Source organism: Anser brachyrhynchus, assembly GCF_964034855.1.
Source record: "Anser brachyrhynchus genome assembly, chromosome: 2".
Classification (NCBI taxonomy): Eukaryota; Metazoa; Chordata; class Aves; order Anseriformes; family Anatidae; genus Anser; species Anser brachyrhynchus.
Window position 1 is genome coordinate 28309469 of NC_137695.1, and position 26071 is coordinate 28335539.

A 26071-nucleotide genomic window follows, 5' to 3' on the forward strand; every position below is an offset into this window, starting at 1 on the left:
ATAATATTGTTTAGATACAAGAATAGAAGAAATAGAGAAATAGATGAAACACTATAGAATAGCTTAACTTTAAGGTTTTCACCTAAAAGGGTATTTCTAGTTGAAAGTTTACACCTAATTCATTCATTTGGTTCTTAGCACTGTTTTTGACAGTGTTGGTTTTATGTCTGGATCCGCTCAAACACTGCCTGTGGCCGAACAGAATCTGCTGCAGATGATATTTTTATAGAATGCTAACTTTGTTATTGAAGCCTTTAGCAGTGAAAATGCTGCAGAAACTAACAGAAGTCAAACAGTATTTGAGGACAGAGGTGAATGCTGACCCATGGATAAGTGCAGCTTCACTGACTGCATGGATCAGTCATGTCTGCCTTTCTAAGGTATTTGAGGTATTCTACTGATGGTTATGGATTTCCAACGTAATTGATTATGGACTTCCAGCCTAATTCAGTAGCTTATTTTATTTTAGAAAAGCACCATCTTTATCTGTAAAGGAAAGAGTGTTGGATCTTTGTCCTAGAAACCATCATCATCAAGTTATTGAAAAACACCTGAAGGACAATGCAGTCATTGGTAACAGCCAACATGGGTTCACTAGGGGAAGGTCATGTTTAACAAACTTGATTTTGTTTTATGACAAGATCACCCATCTAGTTGATGAAAGGAAGCCAGTTGATGTAATCTTTCTGGATTTCAGTAAAGTTTTCAATTTACTGAAATCACAGTATCCTTCCAGACAAAATGACCAGAATACAACTGTATAAAAATAAAAAAAATAAGATAAAAAATAAGATAAAAGCATAATAAGATAGGTGAACAATTGGCTGATGGGTCAGACCCAGATGGTTCTAGTAAATGAGAGTACATTGGGATGGCAACCTGTTACTTGTGGGGTTTCCCAGGGCTCCATTTTAGGACCAGCCCTCTTCAATGTCTTCATAAATGATTTGGATGTACAACTTGAAGATCTTTTGAGCAAGTTTGCAGACAATACTAAATTGAGTGGAGCTGTTGACTCCGTCATGGGTGGAGAGGCCTCTCAGAGGGAGATATCTAGTCAGGTTGGAGAGTTGGGCAATCACCAACAATACGAAGCTTAACAAGAACAAGTGACGGATTCTGCACCTGGGAAGGGGCAACCCTGGCTTTTCTTACAGACTGGGGGACAAGTTGCTGGAACTCAGCCCCACAGAAAGGCAACTGGGGTTTTTGATTGACTGCAAGCTGAACATGAGCCAGCAGTGTGCCTTGGCAGCCAGGAGGGCCAACCATCTTCTGGGGTCCATCAAGCACAGAATTACTAACTGGTTGAGGGAAGTGATTGTCTATTTCTGCTCTGCGCTGGTGCATCCTCACCTCGAGTACCATGTGCAGTTTTGGGTGCCACAGTATAAGAAAGAAATAAAACTGTTAGAGAGTGTCCAAAAAAGGGCTACAAAGATGGTGAAGGGTCTGGAGGGGAAGATGTATGAAGTGTGGTTGAAGTCACTTGATTTGTCCAGCCTGGAGAAGAGAAGACTGAGGGGAGACCTCATTGCTGTCTACAGCTTCCTTGAAAGGGGGAGCAGAGGCTGATCTCTTCTCTCTGGTGACTAGTGATAGTACCTGTGGAAACAGTTTGAAGCTGTGACAGGGGTGGTTCAAGCTGGATATCAGGAAAGGTTCTTCAACAAGAGGGTGGTTGGGTTATGAACTTGGGCAGGAAAAAATGATGTACGCCAAAATATATGAAATAGATCAACAACACATTAAGTAAACCTGCTATTATGTGACAAAAAATCTTTACCATGATTTGATCTGAAAAGTTATCTGTTCTCATACCATAGCTTAAATTAATCCTACGTTGAAACTATACATTAATAAGATATTTTCTTTTCCAGTTTTGAAGGTCACTGACACAAAAGAACTGCTTATGTAAAAATCAGAACTATCAGTTAAATGTGAATTGAATTGCTCCTCTGAATCCTTTGAAAGTTACCCAGAGTGCTACACCATTGTTTGGGTGACATTCTCATGCATTAACTAAATGATTTCACACTTCTCTCATGTGCCTTTGACCTTGGAAGACAGTCAGAATCTTTGGTGTGTAGTTCAGGAGAAGTAGATGAACAACCTCACCATTAAGTGATGAGAGACAGAGAACTTGCAAAAGACTTCACTATCCATGCATGGCAGCCTGAATAGCTGAGATGGCATGCGTGCTGAAGCCCACTTACTGCTAAAACTGGTAAGCAACAAAGTACAGCAAATTCCCTGGAAGAAAAGAAGTGACAGTGAATGTCTTAAGGCTAAGATAAGTGTTTGTGTCTCAGTGATAGTGTTTCTCCTGAGGTGATTCCTTTAGCTATATGACTAGATGATTTTCTTATCTATATGCATTGTCACTAGTTCAGGGTGGTTTCTGGAGGTGCCCAATAACCCCCGTTCATTCATTTCTCATATGCAGGGCTCAGCTGCAACAAGTACCTTTATCTAAGGAAGAATACCATCTCATTATTTCCAGATTTGAATGACAGATTAGCAGTTTGACTGCGTATTTCCAAGAGAGAGAGGTTTTTTTTCTTTTTTTTTTCTTTTTTTTTTTTTTTTCTTCAGATTCTAAGGTGTTAATACAAACAAACAAACATATTCTAGTATTTAAGAGTAAAGCAACCTATAAAACTTGTGGCGTAAAGACCACACGGACACCAGGGTTCTTTCAGGATCAGTAACTGCTGCTACTTTATTGATGACATAACTTCATTATATTGTTGCATCCCCATATTGAGGATAGGCTCCCCTCTTACACCAGTCACCCCATAGCAGTACTTTTCCACTAACTATTCAATGGTCAACAACTTTGCCCGGCAACCCCAAACACCCAGCAACTTCCATACCTTAACGGCTGGAGAACAAGCAACCCGAGACGGCAAGGCGTTTCCTCAATCACCGATCTTTGTTTCCTCTGAACTCTTTACATTCCTGATGGCCTCATCGTTAAGAGCCCGATGTTATCACCAACCATGGGGCTTGTCGACCCCCATGGCCACACTCCCACAATAACTCTCATTTCCTTTCTTTTCCTTTCTTTACTTTTTTTTTTTTCTTGTACTCTTCCTAAAAGAAACATTTCGTTATATCATTGAAGCAAATAAACAAAGCCTCTAACTGATGAGCCTCCCTTATACTGTCCTGAAACACTTTGAAATGGTTAGCCTCCCACCCCTTTTCAAATTTGCTGTTCACAGATAAAAATGCAAGCCTGTTCAGGATATTTATTTTTACTGAATATCAAATTAAACACCTGTAACAACTGCCAAATTGTGTATTCTTTTATGTTGCTGAGTGCATAGCAACAGCACTGAGAAAACTCTTTCAATATTAAAAAAGTATATTTTGCTTTTTCCAAAGGACAAAAAGACATGATTTATATGGATTACTTTTTTCTGCATCCTGTACTCATAACAACACATATTCTTTGACCATCTATGCCACCAATACTGCTACATAATCGTTTTGTAAGTAAGTTTCTGTCCCTTAATAAAATAGTTTCATTATCTTTGTTAGCTCATCTTCATTATAACTAAACCTAATTCACTCTTTTCTGCCAGTACTAAGGGAAGACCATGTGAAATATTTTCTTTAACAAGGAAAAACAAAACAAAAGAAAACAAAACAAGGTAAAAAATCGAACTATTTTAATTAGGTTAACATTTTCTTCCATAATGCTATTTTAGCAAATGTGAAATGTAGGCATTTCCCTCCATTTTTAAACCGGATATATATGAGAGAGCTGAACAACAACAACAACAAAGCTCTCTACATGCATTACAATTCTTTTCTTTCTGCAGCCATTTCTGATATGCTTAGGTGATACATCCGTCCTCATTAGCTATTGTTCTTCTTTATGGGCAGCCTATCTTGAACAAGCAACCATACTAGATCTTTTGCAGGATAAAAAATAACCTAATTTTGTTCCTATAGACCCTTCTACATGGCTTCTTGTCCCTTCTTCTAATTAATGCCATCTTTTTCAAATCATTAGAGACTTCATATTTAATTTCCTGTGTGTTCATATATGCCAGAATATGTTAAATTATATTCTGTTTGGATAAAACCATTAATTTACAGCACAAGTACAGATTGTAAGATATGTTCCAATCTACTTTATCCGTCTGTCCAACCAAAGTATATTTATAGGAGAACCATAAAATTCAAGTATTCTATAATAAAACCTAAATATTTTATTAATATTACCAGCTCACCTTGATTGATTAGACATCTTTCTATAGAGATTATCAATTGCTAGACAATGTTTTCATAATTTGTTTCTTGTGATAAAATATATATATATGTAAAACTGCAGCAGAATTTGTGAACAAAGGTTAAGAAGCTATAAACTACAATGAAGACTTGATAATCACTTATGATGAATCACTAAAACAAAGCTGAATTATAGTACCTGCTTTCTGAAGAAAATCATTTTTCAGGAGAACACTCAAGCACATGCACAGCTACAGAAAACATTTGAATTAGGTACATTCTCAGGTAGTTTGTTTTAATTAAATTTTCATTTTTAGGGTATTTAATTATTTTAAAATATTTAAGGTAATATATTTGCAATCCCATCACCATTATTATAGTTCCTTATACTTTTACACCTTGATATTTGAAATAGCTAAGCAGAATGTTCAGCAAGCAAGAAAACAAACCAGCATCTCTATAAGACCAGTTTCATTAAAAGGTGTACTGCTCTTTGACACATATACTTGGAATTAACATTTATTTCCAAACTGAGAGAAGCTTGCAGTGCATTTCAGTTCTATTTCTGCCATCTGTAATTTTTCTAAAACTAAACTTAATTCTCCTACACCTGCTATCTTCTTTGTATGAGAGCCTTTATTATTTCTGATATTTTGAGGAAGTATCTTTCTTCTGCTTTTTGTATTTTGGGCATTAGAGTAGAAAATGGCTTTCAGTTTTGATCTCTACTCTGTCACATCAATTTTAGAGTCAGTCTTCCATAGGTTTCTAGTGAATTTTGCATCATTCCTGGTTTCCATTTCCAATCTTTGGTAACAGACTCTGTATTTCATTTGGGGAAAACACCTACATATATAGCAAACATAGTTATAGAAAATTTATCTGCAGATTTCTCTTCAGTCGCAGAGTCTTGGTTTTTAGTGAAGAAAGGAGAATGCATAGAAATAAAATAGGAATGCATAGGAATAAAATACTCTTTTTTTTCTTTTTCCCATGTATGTTTACATTGCTCAGATCAAATTACTGTTTCAGCATATACATAAATTTTAAACATGGCAAGATTTCACCTACACAGTATTTTCTGGAACTTGTTTTAATGTCTAATTAAAATTCACATCAGTAATGATGCATGATTTATCCTATTTTTTAGGATGCTTATTTTGCATAAGTACAAGACTCAAGTGTCTGTGTATGTCCATTTTTTATTTAGCACAGTGTTTTTGCATATTGCTACTAGGATGCTGTTCCTGAAGAATAGAGTACAGAGGTATATCCAGTAAGCCATTTTAAAGTTAATTAGGATGGCACTGGGAGCTGTCTAGGCACAGTAGCAGGGAACACTATAGAGATTAAATTATCTTTTTTTTTTTTTTTTTTTTGTAAGCAATTTTTCAGCAAAGTAGGCTTCACTTCCACTGAACTCTACATTTGCAATTACTCTGCTTCCACATGTTTGAGAAAGCCTATGAAAAGGTAGTTTAGATTTCTCTAGCTTGCCATGTAGAGATGCTGAAAATGCCTCTGGCTAGCTCTTGGTTCTTGATAGGACAAGTATGTAGTCCCATGTAAGTTTTATTCTGAAAATTTAGATAAGGAAATGAACAAAAACTAGATCCCAAAACAAGCTAGTGTTAAACATCTGATAATTTTCACCTGTCCTTGTAAAAATTCTCCAGTTGGTTGTCTTCAAACATCTGCATACCAGATGATACCAGGTAGTTTGAAAGGAACAATTTCTAGCTGTAAATAAGAAATGAAGACTTGCTCCAGTACAAATACATTCCATTTCAATATAAAGCTCCCACAAGACAGTGTCCTGCACTAATCTCTGTGTCTTCACCAGGGCAATGTGGCAGGTGTGAAGGGGGAAGGTACACAGCAGGAGCATGGGAAAGCCCTTAGGCACTGTAAGCCAACGAATTTGAGCAGTTCTGTGTTTCTTATGCTGTTAATACAGTAGAGTCCAACTCCTTGGTTAATTGATAACTACTGATGCAGTAATATAAATGTTAGATCAACTAGTTAATTTACATCAACAACAGAACCAGTTTTGGTTCAACAAGTCAGAAGTTGTCTTTTTCTCCTTAAAAACTCTTCACAAACCCTGCTCTGGAAAATGCACAGAAATCAGTGAACGCTGGTCCTGACTTGCTAGTGATAAGAATTGTTTGATGCATATCAGCAAATAGTGCCTCCCTTTAGGAAGGAAGATACTCCCATTTCTAGCCATATTGAATATTTGGATTTTCACATGAAATGAAATCGCAGAAACTACCGTTATGGGATGTATGATAATAAATTTGGCCAGGGTTAAGACAAGTGAAAATTCCTACTGTATTGCTGCTCTTTTGTATGTAATTTTTTTTTCCAGTGTTCCAGGCTTTAATGTTTTCCCTTGGGCTTAATAAATTCATAATAATACACACTAAATTACTCTAATTTATTTTATTTATAGTGCTCTTTGACTTGAGTGTTTACACTCTGATCTTTGGGTGTTAGCATTGTGCAAGTTTCAAACCTTTTAATAATTATTAACTCTGTTATCAAGATACTTTCTAGTTTCTTCTCTTTTGTCCTGATAAATCCAATTTCTGATGTAGGCAAATGTTCATCAATTTCATTAGTACAGCCTGTGCTTAAGTAATTGTTTAATATCCTTTCTATTTTCTTATCCTGTCTCTCTCTGATTCTGTGCTAATCACTCTTCCCAAGGTGACTTTTCCTCCGTTGCCAATTGGCACAAATGGACAGGATATTCTTAGTCCTTTACGTGTGAAAATCTTCAAAGAATTATCCTTTATTATATCTCTATCTATGGGAGACCTCCTTATTTCTATGTACAACTTCCTGTTCCCATGTAATTGCCTGAAACTGCCCTGTTCAAAAAATTTGTATATCACAGAATCACAGAATGGCTGAGGTTGGAGGGGACCTCTGTAGGACATCTGGTCCAACTCCTCCACTCAAGCAAGGCAAATATATAAATATTAATTGTGTGTTTTCAAGGAAAGAGAAACATTCTAAACCTCTGGTTAGAAATGTTTCAGAAGCTATCCTGGGAACAGAGTATAAAGAAAGCTTTATGGGTTCCTACACGATTCCTGGATTCTGTGTTAATGTTTGCCAACACCTTAAAATTTGTCAAAAACTTCTTTTAACTTCACATTGGATAACTCTACGGAATTAAATACAGAGTAACCCAACTGCATTTATTATTATAGTGATTGATTAGTTTGACTCTGTCACTACATTTTCAGTTTTTCACATTTCAGAGATTTTTGCACCAGTGCTAAGTGTTCTTAGGCTAGAAACTTCAAAGGTCAAAGCTGACTCCAGCTTCCAATACACATCTCCTATTGTGGGGCAGCAATTGGGATATTTGACTCCATAGATAAATGGCAGAGAATATAGATTTATGATATAATAGCACTACCAGTGAGATTTCTGTGAGGCAGTTAAAATTGTAATGATTAACACTATGGACATTTACATCATCACCTCCAGATTTCAGTGTTAACTCCTCGCTGAAATGAATATATTTCATATTACTCAACTTTCTTTTGGTATTCTACTTGGTAACTTTTTACACACTGGAAAAGTACTTTTCCAGTCATAAAAAATGAAAATTCCCCAAAGTGAGTTTTGTATTATAATATCAGAAACATAATCCGAAACAGAGCACTGGATCAAAACCAGCACTGGAAATAGTCAACTAAGTAATAAACTCTTAAATACAAAATATAAAGCAAAGATGTTTAGGAATAAAAAGTCCCTCCCTCTCTTCTGATTTCAATAATCTGGAAATTTTGTTTTGTTACTAATATTTCTAGAATGATAACTTCTTTGTAATAGTCTAACAAGGGTAGGGTAATTATAGAACTCATATTTTACTCTGAAGTGTTTCTTAGATGAAGAGGAGGCTGCCCACAGAAGATATTGGGAACTGAGGATCCAGTACTGTAAGTATAATGAACTCTACTAGATTTGAACTGAACTAAAAATGGAAAAAAAGAAAAACTGAATTAAAACTTAAAACTGAATTAAAAACTTAAGCTGATTCTAAGCTAGGTCTGGATGTCTGAGACCTAGTAAGTAGTAAGTCGAATGTGTTTGGCAGCTCTGGCATAGTGAATTAACAGAGTCTGTGCAGTCTAGACTCACTGTGTATGCAATGCAGATTTTCTTGACTGTGCAGAGGAAATACCACACACTTAAATTTAAGTCTCTGCTCATATGTGGTCTTCTATTTTGTTTACTTCCTAAGTCTAGATGGGAAGGTCAGCATATCCAAGGCTGTTAAAATGATCCAAATACTACCCATGTATATTTTTATAAACAGTATTACTTAAGGCTAGCACATGACCAACAGATTGCATAAGAGCTGTCCATGAAAGAGTTAAAAAGATAAAGCAGTATTTTTCAGAAGTTGTTGGATACTAGAGTTTTACCTTCAGGATACTTAAAATAAATGAGAAGTGTTCTGTCTTTCTTCGCTTTCTGGTAGTGAAATGTTTGATTCTTGATATTGTGTCTTGGGTGGGTAGTGAAGCCATTTCCCAAGCAGGAATTACTTCCAGTTTAATGTTGTCATTTCAATTAAACCTAAGCTGAATTGAGTTGTCAGTAAAATTGGCTGTTATTTTTTAATTCACCTCTGGACTGTTAAATGTTATTGCTTCAAACACAATACACTCTGGCTACTATTGGGTGCTTATAGCTAGGATACGTAAACAGAATGGACCAAGGTCATCCTGGTTTAATTTACAGGAATACAACATTGTAGCACCAGGAGTGAATTTGGCTCAGTGTTTTGGCATTAGCAGTAAAGGTCATTCCTGCAGTTTGCCCTCACTAGAGAAAGTGTGATCAAAAAGTTTTCAATTTTATTTCTCTTTTGATGGTCACATTATATCTTATTACACTGTTGGTACTTACCTCACTGGAGCATCTGTGGGTTTTCTTTATAGGGAAAGCTTTCATCCCTGGACATCCATAAATAACTCTATTCACCACACTTTCTACCACAACATTTGAGCTATGTTTCAGAGCTGAGACAAGTGTTAGTTTGCATGTTCTGCAGATGGATTTCTCCTTCATTTTGTCCACTTCAGAAAGGTTGCCTATTAAAAGAAGAGCTTTCTACCCCTAGACCCTCCATTCTAATCAGCTCCATCTGCATGTTTTCCCCTGCACTATGCCTTTGGTAGGGCACTTATCCAACTTTTCTGATTAAAGTGGATTCACCACTGTAGATACAGAGCTCTTGAAAACAGAGGTTGCTGCTGAAAATTCTCTTTTAAAATTTGTTTCTGAAATAGATGCCATAATTAAAAAAAAAAAGTGCTAACTGCATATTTTCTCAATAAAAGGATTAGTATTTATGTACTTGGGGAAGTTATGACTTAGTTCTATATTATTCAGGACTTCATTTGTGTAAGTTACTTTCTGATTAGTTATTGATTATAATCAGAGTCCTTGGAGCTAAATGTGCAATATAGCTAATAAGCAGGACTTCTGCAGATGAGGAGGATCCTTAAATATAATTTTGATGCACTTTACACTTTCTATTTATTGAACTTTCTCACAAATGGCAAATTGCAGTAGGTTACTGAAACTAGCAATAGCAGAAGATTTGCAGTATTTCTGTAAGCAAGGAAATAAAGGAGTCATAAAAAAAAAAAAAAAAAGAAAAAGAAAAAAAAAAAGGTCTTGTTTTTCAGTCCCTGAAGTCAAACCAATAAAAAGCATTTCAAAATACACATTGGTATCTAACCTCATCTGATGCAGACTGGTTAAATCTCGTGCACTGCCTTTAAGACTCTCATAGTGGTTAACTGACTCATCTCTCACAGCTGGCATGGGTTGTGGAATCAGACGGGAAGAAAGCTTATGGAGGTGTGCTGACAGTTTTACCACTTAGGAATGTCCCTGGCCAAAGCCAATTTCCCCACTTTGTGCTGATATTATTCCTTCCCTGTCAAGACAGTTAGGCTTGAAATAAGAGCCTACTGGAAGATGAGAATACTAGATCAGGTATTTATCCAGTGTGTGTGTTTTCTTCAGTGCTGAGAGATAAGTGACTTGGGAGGTCTGCTCTGAATATTTCAAAAAGCTTCTGCTCAATGGTCAAAGGCACAAAAATTGAAGAGGCATAATGATGCAAGACACAAGAGACTGATGTTGCCTAGCCACATTAAGACCTGTGGGAAAATAGAGAGTTGTTGTGGAACTGGTCAGAAGGAAATTTGAGTTCCTTTGAGCCATCACCTGGCTGCTTTTTAGGTGTCTTTTCCTGCTTAGTACATATTTCCTAGCAGCAGTCATGGAGGTCAGAAATATGTACTGAATCTGTTAAGATGCTCCCCTGAAGTTAGCATGAGTCTTTTTTAATGGGTTTTGGTTTAAGACATTCTGTATCAGACAGGTAGAAACCTTTCTACCATGAATTTTGGTCAGAAAAATTATGCTAAACTATGAGAAATAAATAAATATTTATAATGTAATCTTTCTCATGAGATAACATTGCATTAACATTCATTGTAAATAGGAACCTTACTGATAAGATCAGATAAAATTTTGACAAAAGTAAATTTGTTGTCTAAAGAAGCCAATGAAAATCAATTCCAAGTTATTATTATTATTATTATTATTATTATTATTTAAATAGCAGCTCCAAAATTCTTTAATTTCAAACAAATTTTATCAGCATCTTCTTTTTGGAAGGATGTAATCTTTTTGCTGCTTTTAATTTGCATTTTGAATCAACAGGATCATGAAAAGAGAAACAGTCAAAACTGTAACATTGTACCTAACACAAATAATGAATCCATAAGTGAATGTGAATTTATTATTTGAAGTAGAACCCAATTTTCCTTGAAAATATGATATACTCTTAGACGAACTTTGTCCAAATTTTACAACTTGTAATAATACAAACGAACAAAAATAACCCCAAACAAATAATACCAGCAAAAATCCTAAACCAGTTAACCACAATAGTTAAATATAACTTAAATTTTGAAATAAAATGTGCGTATTTGCCTTGCCAATAAACAAAAGGTCTAATACCATAACAAAAACGTGCAGCTCTAATGAAAACTCCACCACAATTCACATGCTGGAAGATTTTCAGATGACACTTTTAACCAGTTGATTCATGTCTCTTATTTGACTCAAAATTCATCATGTCTTCCCTGCATCTTAGTTATGAAATTGTTTGATGACAATCACAAACCCCTGACTGCTAGATATAGTAACTACAGGAAAAGCTTTTGCAATTAACTCTTGAACATACAAGAAGAGAAGAAATGTATAGGGCAGATGAAGATATTATTTTATATACTGAAAAATCCCCGAACACTAGAAGTCAAGTATATAGGCTTTAGCCATCATGTTACACAGGGTGGGGGTTGTGATGTAATATAACAGGGTAAAGCAATGTAAAAAATTGTAAAAAATGTGTGGTAAATTAGATTCATATGTCACAGTGTTAAACTATGTAAGAAGTAGAGTCTCCCTGGACTGTGGATCTGGCTTTTTAAATCTATTTTCCTCTGTAGTAATCATAAGACACTAACTAGTCACCCCTGATGCTGAGTCCCAGACTAGCTGATCATTCCACATTCTCATTCTGGAGGGTGCCAGCCTCAGACTGTCCAAGCAGTTAAAATAAATCAGAGCTTTGGGATTTTAACTGTTATATGTGGACTCTCTTATTTTGTATGAGGAGGAGAAATAGTGAATGTAAAGAAAAATGTTTTCTAAATTCTTCAGTTTAATTTTAATCTGTAGTTTATACAAGCCCCTTTATTGGACTTGGAAAGGGTCTCATTAACTTATTTGAAGCTGAGTTAGAGCTTTATATATATATATATTTTTTTCACATTCTTAATGCTTGATATCCTGCTTCTTCATGTCACACTTTTTATTCTAGCAGAGGTAAACCTAGAAAATACTCATAAGTATATAGTAACTGATAGGATGTATGAAGTGAAATACATATCCACCATATCCATGGATTCACAGGTTAGGATTCTTATTTATATCTTCTGTAATAAAAAGAAAAACTTTTCTGTGAATTGTTAAATGTTCTTGAGTTGACTCCACTTACACATTCATAGTTTAATGAACTTTCCCTGTTATCTCTGGGCTGGTGCTTAGTTTCAGGATGAATGATTTGTAGGTTGACTTTCTTTATCTATATCTCTGCCAGAACATGTTATCTCTTCTGTACTTTCTTTGTAATTGAAGTATTTTCAATACAAATACAAGTGCAGAGAAAATATGACTGCGTGCTTACATGGCACCTGGAACTGACATCACACTGTCAAATCCTTCTTAGTCCATTGGTACAGGGATGTGGTTAGTATTCTCTCACTCTACATATATACACCATGTACACCATAGTGGATTGAGGGATGCTTGTATATTCTTAAAATTTCAGAAGACTTCTGAGCTATAAGATCCCAATCTTAGAAAATCTTATTTTTTACAATATATTAATCTTTTAAAGTGAATTTATTTAAACTCAGTTTGAAAGAGATTGAAATAGACAAAATTCTGAACAGCTGGAGCTAAAAAAATGCATGTACCGGTATGTGAGGTGAAACAAAAAGCTGCCTAACACTCTCCCTAAATTATACTAGTTTACTAATCTGTTCTAACAGTGCTATATTGAAATAATTAATACATATATATGCACATATATATATATATGCTGAAGATTTACCAGATGACATAGCTGTTGATTTGTGCTTAAACTGCCTTTTGTGGTTTGTATAATAGTGTCTTAGCTTAAGAAAGATATTAGGGGCTTCTTTGGGCCCACCTGTGAAAGTCTTTTGTTGTCTTCATGACAATGTGTTTGCCAAGTTCTGTGACTCTACATAATCTGAAGTAAGGTACAATACCCTGAAATATAACTTTTTAGTGCTATACTTAAATGCTCTAATTACAGTTGCTTAATGCTATTAGGAAAAATCTTATCTGCAGAATCATGTACAATGCTAAATAAAATCTCACCATTGCACAACCCTTAACGGAGAAAAAATGACAAGTCTTTGAAGTCATTTTTGTATGGTCCCTTTGTCCTGGAATTCAGATGACTTTGTGACAACAAGTCACACAATTTAGGAAAAACAAAACAAAACAAAGCAACAAAAACAAACAGCTAAAAGAATAAAATTAACATGGGGTGAATGCATCTTATCTTACCATGCAAATATTCTCTTTCAGTCAAAAAAAGAGAAGAGGGGTGTGGGCGGGGTGGGGTTGTTTGAGGTCTTCCAAGCATGACAGATTATTAAAAAATGCAGGAGATTAGAGAATGTAAAAGCAGAAGTTGAGGTTGGGGAAAAAAAAAAAAAAAAGTAAACAATAACAAGGTAAAGCAAAAAGATTTTTAAAAACAACTTCCTTAAATCTTCCTCAAACACAGAAAAAGCCCTGGCAGCCTGCCAGGGAAATGGTAGAACTTATATACAGATCAAGATCTAAAATGAGTTCTCAAGGAGGATGAGGACACCACAGAAAACCAGAATGAATTATTTGACTCAGTGTTCATTGTGAAGAAGTTTAGGACAGTAGTTTAGGAGTTTAGTTTTATTCTCTAAGGGGGACTGGACAAACGAACTATCTGAGTTTGTGGTGTCAGCATTTCAAGTTTTAGAAAGAACTGATGTGAGGAGTATTAATAAGTCCATGAATAGATATTTTAGCCCAAAAGTTGTAATCACAGTATGGAAGTGCCCAAATATCGGTAGTGGTTTGTAATTTACCTACTGAATCAGCCCTTACTAGGAAGAAAGCAAGGTTGTAAACATAGTAGCATATTAGAAGGTCTCAAGGGAAAATTTAGAGAATTGCAGGCTAGCGAGTCTGAACTTTCTAACTGGCAAATTGGTTGAAACTATAGTAAATATTAGGTTCAGTGTATATATACACTGATATATATACAGCTCATATAGCGATAAAGAAACAGATGGCTTTTCCAGAGGGAAAACACATTTTATTAATCTACTAGAATTATTTGAAGAATCAAAGACACATGATAAAATATTATTTGTTTTTAGGCATATATAGAAATCTTTCAAGAAAGTTTTTTAGCAAAGAATCTTAACCAGGCATAGGATGAAAAGAGTCCTATATTTTACTTTAAACACAATATAGGAAATGGGACTTTTATTTGCTTTGGAGAAAGGAGGATAGTAGAGGAATCCCAAACTGAAATGTTCTGGTTTACAGTTGTATTTAACATATTCATGAATGATCTGAAAAAAGAAAAGTAATGACAAATTGGCTGATAATGCAGTTACTCTGGGTATACAGTGCTAACATTTAAAAGACAAAGATCTCATGAATATCTGCTCACCATTATGGGAAACAAGTTCTTTAATAAGTGCAGAATATCACCCTGAGGATACAGAGTCCTGAATGTGCATGAATGATGGTGGACTTTATCTTCTTTACTGCTACTTAGAAAAAAAAAAGATTAAAAAGATCTTAGAATGTGTTGGGATTGTTTCTCCAAACAGACAATTATATATTAGAATTCATAGAGAAAATTACAGAGAATGTAACAGAAATCCTTACACTAAGCAAAGTAGTGATGAACCACTATCTTGAATGTTGTGCAGCAGTTCAGTAAATCTCCTGTCAAAAACAATGTGATTGTATTTGATAAGTTATAGAGATGTGCAACGAGAATAATTGGAGATACTGAATGACTTCTCTATAAGGAGTGATGAAATGGGAACATGACTTGAAAAAGAGACATGGCAGGGAGGGGTATTTGTTAGAATACTTGCCATTAAGTACTTTATGAAGTGTTGAATACTTTACCAAAGGATGTTTGGATGCCTAAAGAATAAAAGTATTAATGGAAATGAGGACCAAACATGGACTATTACATGTAGCGATTAAGATGCTTTTAATCCTGAAATCTGGAAAGTGGGTGGGTATATCAAAGTAATTATCATACTGATGTCTGTTTTACCCTTTTCTTACACTATTTCTCTACAGAAAATGTTACTAGTCCCTTTTCAAGTATGACTATGAGTTAAAAAGATGACTATTTTTATTTATGATAACTTTTTTTTTTTGAGTATAAAAAATTAGAAATATTTGTATGGTTATTAAACTGGTTAGCCATTTTTATGAATGTGTCACAGAATTGTCTTCCTGAGATGTAGATATACATGCATAGATATACAATGGCAGAAAGTAGTTGGGTTTTTTGCTTGTACGGTATGGTACCTTGCATATTTCAGATTTTCAGACAATTCACCATGTATTCCTGTGATGCCAGACATGCTCATACATAGAACAATAGATTACAGCTGATATGCATAAGTCACAGGCACAATGCAGTCCCAGTTCCTCAACCATTTTTGATGCAGAATAAGATGCAAGTCATTCAAACTGATAGCTCAGTCTATATTGAATTTTATTCCTAGAAATGATGGTTTGTAAAAAAGTTCAGCTCCCTGGTCAGGTGTCAGATTTTTTTTTTTTTTTAGTTTTCTTATCCTGTAAAGACTGAGATCATGCAACTTCTCATACTCTGTTTACCTAGGCACTAACAAAATGATAATGAAAACATGCTAAAATGTCTCTTGGTGTAAGTGAATAACAGTGTTCATAAACAGTTTTACTCTGTGGGCTATTTTAATTAGACTGTGTAAAATGCTGAGCAAACATGGGCAAAGTTTCTCTAAAACACATAGCTCACCATGACTTTAACACAGTGTGGCAAAATCTGCTTTCCAACAATCTTCAGCTTGCCTCAATGTGACAATTTATTCATAGGTTTAATGCAGTTATGTGATATAGTCATATAAAATATAACCACTGATTTCATTGATGGCACCAGTGAAGGAGGCATTTTTTAGTTTTTTTTTTTTTTTTCATAGTGAAAATGCATGATGACTATTAAAACGTAAAGGTACATCACATATTGTTAAAAAAAAAAAAAAGCCTTTTACAGTATTCTTGTTTATGGATGATATTTATTGTCTTTGTATTATGTTGTGCTTCTAAGTCAATTGAAATGCAAGTGCTAATGAAACCTCTACCATAACACATTCATTCTTTTCTACACCAAATGAGTCTACTACAAGATGTAAATGACTTACATATATCTGCTGCTCAGCTTTTATTGTTTTAGGTTAATTTATTCACTGTAATATTCTTAATGAAAGTAATGACTCTTCCAGTAGTTTGTATTTTCATATACTGCAATTTTATTAAATCATGCTGTGAAAGTTCACACTGTCTGCTCTAAACATTCCTGAAGTTTCATGTTACATTTAATATATAAATGCAATCTTCTAGCAGATTATCAGCATAGTATATTTTGTTATCCTTTGTTCTTCCTAATTTGTTCACACCAGGGTATATCTAATATACAGAAATACTTGTACATGCAGGGCTGTAACATTCTTATGCATTTTATTAGCACAGCCCATTGCAAACAGATCAAAATCTACAAATCAGACCTAGCTCAGAACATTTTTAATATACTGTATTGTTATGGAATTGAAATGTAAATTTACTTTTCCAATATATATATAGAGAGAAATACATATATATATATATGTAGGTATTTGGCAGCTAGATTGTTGACTTTTATTTTAAGTGTAAAAAATGAATGTTTTCAGGAGTAATTGAGAAATAAAATATCTGGTGATTTCCTTTTACCTACCTCACACAATTTTAAAATTCTGCTTACCAACCGTATGTAATCCAAGGTATTAGATAACACGATTTTATATGATCAAAATCTCCTAAAATTCTTGTGGTATGTAAATATCTTGCATTTATTTTTTATAGTCATTAAACTTGTTGCTCTGTCAATATTGGCAGCTTAAAACAATACAGTGGTTAGGAAACATCATACTTCACCTAAAATGGGAGTATTACTAGGCCCAGTTTACAGAATAAGAGCCTGAAGAGCAAAGAGGTTAAGTGAGCTGCCCAAGGTCACAGCAAGAAATAGCAAAAAGAGCCTCTGGTAACAATAAACTCTTTTCTGGCCACCGGACTCTATTTAAGCCTAGCACAGTCTAATTTAACAGAAAATGAGGGATGTTGGTATATGATCCTACTGCAGCTCTAGGAGAATGTTACCAATCAGAACAACTATCATGTGACTTGTCACGCATCATATTTATATATGGTTGAGAGAGAGAGAGAGAGAAAGAGAGGAAGGAAAGAAGGAAAGAAAAAGAAAGAAGGAAGAAAAGAAGGAAGGAAAGAAAGGAAGGAAAGAAGGAAAGAAAGAAGGAAGGAAGGAAAGAAAGACAACCATAACTATTTAGATATTATGGATTATATGTTAAAATAAACTGTTGGAATAAACCATGTATTTCTAGTTATTGACAAAGAGGTGCCCTGTGATTAATGTTAAATTTTGTTGCATTTCTTTTTATAAGATTTTTACCATGGGATATATCAGCCTCATATAATTACAAATCTAAGTGCTAGAATAAGCGTCCATAGCATTTGAACAAAAATTTCACAGATGATGTGGCATTTAGACAGAAACCATTTTGTCTTTATTGCTCTTGACTTTTTTTTCCTGCTTTTCACACTGCTATGCTGAGTCTTCCTTAGAGCTTTGAGATTAATATCTAGATCCAAGAAGTAATCTCCCAACAGCGTAGCAGTACCTAACTTTTTGGTGGCTTTCTTCAAAGAGTAGTGTAAGCCCCATGCAGACCTCTCTAGAGGGGCTGGAGGAGTTAGCATAATGTATATTACCTTAAAATGCAATTAAAATGTGTTTTAAATGTCAGGTTAAATTTGTATTTTCTCTTGGCATAGAGACATGTGTCTGTTTTTGTAAATTTGAAGCGATACCTTTCTAAATTATTCTCCTCTTCTAACTATCCTTATACAGAAACCTTACTTTCGTGGTTTAACATAATGGCATGACACATATATTTTTAAGTGTCAATGAAGCATGTCATTTTTTTCCAGATATAGAGGTGTAACCTGCACGGATATCAATGAAAGATAACAGAAAATATGTGCATGAAAATCCAAATCTAAGTCCCAGTAACACTGAAGGGAATGCCTCTGATATCTCCAGGGGACTTTGGATTCAGCTGTCATAGCTGGGTGCAAGGTACGGCTTTATATACTTTGGAATGATGCATAAATATAATTTGATCAGAATCACATTAGAAGTCATGTATTATTTCATAAGTGTGCTTTCCCCTGAGATACAACATTAAAACATTTTGAAACTTTGAACTGCCCACTTTTTAGAAATAACACCTGCAATATAATTTGAAACAACCTCTAAGTAAACCCAACTTTCTGAATAGATTAAGATAAACAATTTCAGGTTTTCAATGTGCTAGCTGCTAGAAACAGTTTGCCTATTTTTGTTCTCTGCCTTCAACAAAAGAACAGGCAAAACAGCACAACACTCTCTCTAAATGTTGAAAACACCTGGAAAATGTTTCAATGTAGAAAGTTCTCTAAAAAGAATTAATCGAGACATCATAACTTTGTTCAGAATGCATCCCTCAAATTTCTACCTGAACTTAATTCTGAATATTAGTTGGAGTAATGTGAAGTAAATTACCATCAATGTCTGTGTTTAAGAAATAGGGTAAATAGGATTTATACACTCCTTTTAAACTTGGGGCTTCCCCTAAAGTTGTTTCTTAAAAGGTCATAGCAATTCTCCACATTGGAACCTTTGCTTCCTTTAGTTGTGTGGTGGTTTTACCCAGCTGGGCAGCTGAACTCCACCAGAGCCACTCTCTTGCTCCCCCTCCTCAGAGGAAAAGGGGGAGAAAATATGATGGAAAGGGTTCAATGTCTGAGAAAAGGACAGGGAAATCATTCATCAATTACTATCACAGGCAAAACAGACTTAACGTAGGGAGACTAATATAATTTATTACCTATCACTAGCAGATGAGAAGAGTGAGAAACTAAAAGCAACTAAAAACAGCTTCCACCATCCACCCTCTTCTATGTCCTTCCCCCAAGTAGTGCAGAGGAATGGGGAATGGGTCCCCTTTCACCCCTGCCAGCCATTCCATATTAATTGCTCAGCATGACATCATAGGGTATGGAATATTTCTTTGGCTTGTTCGGGTCAGCTGTCTTGGTTCTGTCCCCTCCCAGTTCCTTGTGCACCCCCAGCCTCCTCACTGGCAGCATGGTGTGAGAAGTTGAAAAGTCCTTGACTTAGTGTAAGAACTGCTCCAAAACAATTAAAACATCAGCGTGTTATCAACATTATTCTGATCCTAAATCCAAAACAGAGCACCATACCAGCTACTAGGAGGAAAACTAACTTTATCCTAGAAGAAACCAGGACACCTTGCCAAGTAAACCCAATATAAATTCACAGTCACTGGCTAGATATGCTTTGGGACCAGTATTGTTTAAAATCTTTATCAACAACATAGACAATGGGATTGAGTACAACCTCAGAAAGTTTGCAGATGACACCAAGCTGAGTGGTGCAGTTGATGCAACAGAAGGAAGAGAAACCATCTAAAGGGACCTGGTCAAGCTTGAGAAGTGGGCTCATGTGAACCTAATGAGGTTCAAAAAGTCCAAGAGCAAGGTGCTGCACCTGGGTCAGGGCAATCTCAAACATGAGCACAGACATGAGTACAGACATGATAGAGACAGATAGTGATAGGACAAGGGGGAATGGTTTTAAACTAAAAGAAGGGAGATGTAGATTAGATGTTAGAAGGAAATTTTTCACTTAGAGGGTGGTGAGGCACTGGAACAGGTTTCTCATAGAGGTTGTGGATGCCCCATCCCTGGAAGAGTTCAAGACCAGATTGGGTGAGGCCCTGGGCAACCTGATCTAGTGGGTGGAATCCCTGCACATGGCAGGGGATTGGAACCAGGTGATCTTTGAGGTCCCTTCCAACCGAAACCATTCTGTGATTCTATGATTCTATGATCTATGTGTCAAACTTAGAGACAGTCTGAATTTTTCAATGGTTTAAACCTAAACTTGATTTTCCTAAAAAATATGGGAGTCTGAATCCCACTGAAATCCTGCTACAGTAGTGCTATTAGGAATATGTACTTTACCTGACTGAGGCAAGTGGAAAAAACTAGCCATGCTTTGCAAAGACCTGGAATGTGTCTAAAGACCTAGAATGTGTCTAAGTTCAGAGCATTTCTGAAATGGCATGAGAAATACTTTGATGTGATTCAGATTCTGTTCAGAACAGATATGTATATTTTCTAAATACTTATAGCACATTTCATCTTCATAATTGCTTTACTGACATTCATTAATCCTCACAATGAGGTGAATGATAAATTAAGGAATGAAGAATTCACAACAGTTACTTTATCTAGGAAATACAGTTCTTTTCTTCAGCATGAAGTGTTCAGCAACAGACAGAGAGTTTCACTGGCTTTTTTTGTATGTCACAACAATTGTATTAACATTTAAAGAGAATGAAACTCAACCTATGGATTTCTTATAAAATGTTCAACATAGCTGAATTTGATGTAGAAGCTTCAGGAAATTAGCTGTTCAATTTCCATTGCTGTGGAACAAGGAAGATTTCCAGGCTCCTCAGGCATAACATGCATACATTCTGTCCCCATTAAGCTATATAACAGTGTCTCTTTCGGGGCTGGTTTGCAGGGTAGAGGGGACAATATCTGCCCTTGTAGACTGTATTGGAGACATTTGTCATTGGTCTTGTATGAGCAGGACTGGAGGATGCACTCCTGGAGTGCATCAAGGATAAATTACTAGTCCAGGTATAAGATAAACCAACCACAGGAGAAGCATTACTGGACCCAGTGCTCACCAGTGCGGATGATCTCATTAAAAAGGTTAAGACTGGAGGTAGTCTGGGCTGCAGCATCCATGCCCTAGCTGAGCTTGTGATCTCAAGGAATATGGACCTGGCAAAGAGCAAAGTCAGGACCCTGAACTTTAGAACTACCAACTTTCAGCTGTTTAAAGAACTAATGGATGAGATCCCCTGGGAAACTCTCCTTGGGGACAGAGGAAATGATCAGAGACAGCAACTCTTTAAGGATACTTTTCTTAGAGCACAAGAGCTCTCCATCTCCATGTATGGAGATCACATCATGCAGGGAAGGCAGGAAACTGGCATGGCTGAGCAAGGACCTGCTGGTCAAACTGAGGAGTAAGAAGAAAATGCACAGGCAGTGGAAGAAGGGACATGTGGCCCGTGAAAAATACAGGGATGCTGTCTGAATGTATAGGGATGGGATCAGGAAAGTCAAGGCACAGGTGGAACTGAACTTGGCTACGGATGCAAAGATTTACAAGAAGAGATTCTCTAGGTACATTTTTCAGAAAAGAAAGGCCAAGGAGAGTGTACAATCTGATAAACAAGAAGGGAAGACATGGAGAAGGCTGAGGTACTCAACAAGTTCTTTGCCTTAGTCTTCCCTGCCAGTGAGGTTCCCATGTCTCTCAAGACCCTGAACCTGCAGGTGAGGGCTAGGGGAGCAAAGTCCCTCCTGTAAGCGAAGAGCAGGTTTGAGACCACCTGAAGAAAATGAACAAGAACAAATCTATTGGGCCTGATGACATGCGTCCCAGGGAACTGAGGAAACTGGCTGATGCAGTTGTCAAGACTCTCTCCATCATATTTGAAAAGTCCTGGCAATCAGGTAAAGTCCCAAATGACTGGAAAAAGGGAAACATCACTTACATTTTCAAGAACTGTAGAAACGAAGACCTGGAGAACTACAGACCAGAGAGCCTCACCTCTGTGCCTGGGAAGATCATGCAACAGATCCCTCCTGGAATCAATGCAAAGGCACATGCAAGACAAGGAGGTGATCTGAGACAGCCAGCATGGTTTCACCAAGGGCAAGTTGTTCCTGACCAATCTGGTGGCCTATGATGTTGTGACTTTGAGTCAGTCTGTTACAGCTTGCTTGGCTATACTGTTTTGAATGTTAAGGTCAGAAGAACACAGAGCTAACCTGTTGATAAAATAGAATAAATATCTTTATTTGAGCACTTTAAACAGTGGACAAGCTGTACATGGAGTAAAGCAGGAGGGGAACATACTGTAAATTTAACCGGGAACTTCTGTGTTACTTGCCACAAAATTATATTATGGGAAATGGCTATATTGTGGTGGAACCTATAGTAATGTTTTAATGATGACAGATTTTGTTAAAGAAAACATTTAATCACCTATGGAAGAGTTCTCTACTGTACAATGGAATGTCTGACTTCAAAAGTGCATCTTCTATGATAGCCAAATATCATAAAACTTCCATGCTGAGCCACAGGCATGCTGAATAAAAGAAAATGGATGCAGACAGGTAAATGACATGGTTTCTCCAGAGTTTTGAGGTGATTTAGTTGTGAAATAAATGTAAATACATAAGGATAATAGCAAACCTTGGCCATCTACCTGAAGTGTATAAGGTCCATTCAAAGGAAAAAAACAGAAATCTTTACAGGAAATTTCCAACGTTATGTATTTCCAGCAGACAAATAATGCCATTTATTTCTTTGTGTTTATTCTACAGAGATCTCAGGTTGTCAAGTTTCCTCAGTTAGGTGCTTCTCTTGAGTAGAAAGAGAGAGGACAGACAGCCTCTCCATGATCCAGCTCCAGTTTGCTCAGAGTAACCGGAGAGCTGATTTGCGATGTTGCAGGACTTCTCCCAGACTGCTGGACCACAACAGCATGCAGCTGGAGGAGAGAGCTTCTATATGTCTTGTTTTTTCTTCTCTTCATAGTGCTCACAGTAATAAGCAAATATATATATATAGCTTGTAAAAATACTTATTAAATGCTTCTTTATGATTTTGTTTCTTATGACCTGGGAGAGGTCTTAAAAATTTGTACTGAAATCTTTCAAATTCAGAAAAGGTCTTCTGATATATTGTCTTTAACTCGCATTCAAAGCTTCTAATTAACTTTTAATTTCTCTGTTAAATACTTTAAGGTGATCAATGACCATCTTTCCATTGCTAGAACAAAAATAAGATTTTCTCTCTGAAGTCATATTGAACTGGCTTTACCCTATAGCTGAAGGAAGGTTTTAAACCTAGAACAATGCCAGCCACAGAAAATGGAAAACAATTAAATGTTGCCTAATTGCATTATCTCATTTTTTTGAAGTTAATAAAAGCATAATCTATTTGTACCTGGCATTTGCCTTAGGAAACTGCAGAAGATAATGAAAATATTTTACTATCTATTTTCAAATTATAAGCTGTTGTTTCCAAAGAAAGTCAAAACCCATGTATATTATCACATTATTGTTCTCTGGGGACTGCAGTCACTATAGTGATAGTAATTACATGGCTTCATTAACTTTCTACATTCTACCTGTTATGGGGGTTTCACATTAAGAAAATTTGCATATACAGGAAATGAATGCCTTTTGCAAAGAGCTAATGTCATTAAACATTTAAGAAGCCTCTCTCAAGTAAACACTGGAATATCCGTTTAGCAAGCCTTTAAAACCAGTGTAGTCACAATTTTCACTTTAAAGGAAAACATGTAAAAAGCATTTACAGTAAGCAACAGCCATTTTAACAAAACTGCTTTAAAATTGGAAATAATTCAATTACTCTCACAATTGTTACTATGCATAATCAGGTATAATATCCTTCTGTCACATTAATATTAGCTCCTGTTAAGATTGTATATGTGTGCATATGATATACAGTAATGAGTGACCCATATTTAAATATTACATGCAATGAGAACTTTCCTTTTCTAACCTGGAATTGCCTAATTTTTGCTATAAAGGTTTTATACATAAAAATAATTTTCAGTTTTTACTGATGAATTTTAAAAAGCAAAGAGAGTCTATAAGAACAGATATTTTAAACTGTACTGTAGTAGAAGGAACACAAATGCTTAGCAGTTTGTCAGATTTTTGCTTCATAGTCTTGACACAAACCCACTAATTCCAAAAGGAGGATTTTTTTTTTGTTGTTTGCTTGAGCCAGTTCTGACTGAGAACATCTAGCTGATGACTTTGATAGGCATATGATTTTAAAAGCTGTGATTTGAAGCCTTTTTTCTTGTCCAGGACTTGTGTAGTAGCATTTTCCTTTCACGTAATAGTCTATGTATGTCTCTTTTGAAGCATCTGACCTGATAGTGATTTAATCCGAATCTGTGTTGTGAGTGGATCTAACTCTCCTCTCTTAGTTGTCTCTTTTGTCTTGACACTGATAATGATGATAATTCTGAGAATTTTCACTTTATAACAGCCCAGTGGACAGCATAGATACCCAGGGATTAGGAGATTAAAATTAGGTTTAGAAAACCCCATGGTCTGTTCTTTCCTTACACCAAGGACATTCATGAAAGACTATCCAACAACAGCTGGTTTGTAGGCAAGTCATGGTAAGCCTTCCTCCTTTTGAACATCAATGAGGGAGGCATTAGCCTTGTAATTAGCTGTCTTCTTTAGGAATTCTAGTGCTCAACGTGCAGGTTTTGGAGATCATTCTTTAAGTCAAGCCATTTTTTTATACAGTGTAACAGAGAATAAAATGTGTAACTGTCTTTTATAGCTTCCACTTTAAGGAACTCAAAGGTTCGATACTGATGAATGGGCATTCTAGCACCAAACTTATGGAATCTTAATGTCTTTACTGGTCGTGGTTCTTCATGCTCTTTCCTTAATATCTCTCTGAATTAGACTTCAAACTTCTTTTTCTTTCTAACTTTGGATTGGGCAGAAATACCACAGTAACACTTATTTTCCATTGGGTATTACAGGGCTTATATTTGTTCAGCACTTTGAGCTCCTCTGATTAAAATTGCTTTAGAAACATAATGCACAAGCAGCTGGACTTCATCCTGTCAATGTGAAGATGTAAAAGAGAACAGAAAATATCCAAAATGTTCTCTTTTGTACCAGTTTTGAGAACAATATCAATCTTCTGCTTACTCTGAATGCAAGGATTATATGAAACTGGCAGTCATCCATAAACAAGAGAGGGGGAAGAAAGAAAGAAGTAGACCAAAATATGAAGACATAAGTCTGAGGTTCATATGTGAATCTATTTCAAACAGTTAGAGAAGTTACCACTCTTAGTTTAGGTTGCTGGGGGTACTATCCACACAATTAACCAAGGCCATGGATTTTATGAAGATTTCATGATCAGCTTTTGCTGAAAAATCATCTTGTAAAGTCTCCTGTGGTTATTCAAGCTAAAATGACATGGGAAATGCAGGGAAGAAAATGACAGGCACTCACACAAGTTTCAACAGAGCTGAAGAGTGATAAAATTTTTAGATACTACAATGTCTCAGTGATATAATTGCTTCCTGCTTGGCTTTGCAGCACTTGTCCCTGTGCTCTCTCCTCTTTCTCTGAATGGCTTTCCACAGAATGGGAGAGATGGTCTTAGTGGAGAGAAGGGTCCTCCTCCTCTTGCCTCCAATGAGGTGCAGTAGGTCCTTGGGAGAAGAGTGAGAGAAGAATGTGTTTAAAAAGGTGTTTATGTCTCAGGAGCTACAGTAAGAAAAAGGGTTATAAGTGAGAGATGAAGCCCCCAGTATTCACACCCCAGTCACAGTCAAAAATCCAATTTGCTGGAGAGCATGAAGGAATCAGAGTTCTGACAGAGGTGAGAGACACTTTTCACCATGGACAGACTAAAGTGGCCTCATCATTGGAGCAGTACATAGTAGCATCTAGCAAATCTAGACTAGTATTCATTACTAGTCTGCAGATATTTAAGTAATGCTCTGAACTGCAGAGTGAATATAAAAGAATTCTTCTAGAGTACCTCAGACTACCTCTACATGACTGCTGGTACATGACTTTCTAGATTTTCTCACTTATCTTTTTCTCCTCA

General features: G+C 36.0%; 2 long non-coding RNA genes across 3 annotated transcripts; one reads left to right on the forward strand and one right to left on the reverse strand.

Annotated features, from left to right (window-relative positions):
• Positions 1 to 1009: 1009 nt before the first annotated feature.
• Positions 1010 to 3978, reverse strand: LOC308189684. Of its 2 annotated transcripts, none has more exons than XR_013946511.1 (2): positions 2877 to 3978; positions 1010 to 1605 (listed from the first exon to the last, which is right to left on the reverse strand). It is a non-coding gene; the product is annotated as an uncharacterized lncRNA (long non-coding RNA). The 2 variants fall into 2 exon arrangements; XR_013946512.1 differs by lacking the exon at positions 2877 to 3978 and adding an exon at positions 2119 to 2864.
• Positions 3979 to 8807: 4829 nt separating this feature from the next.
• On the forward strand, positions 8808 to 23105 carry LOC308189685. The gene is made up of 3 exons (XR_013946513.1): positions 8808 to 10275; positions 18220 to 18367; positions 22768 to 23105. It is a non-coding gene; the product is annotated as an uncharacterized lncRNA (long non-coding RNA).
• Positions 23106 to 26071: the final 2966 nt, after the last annotated feature.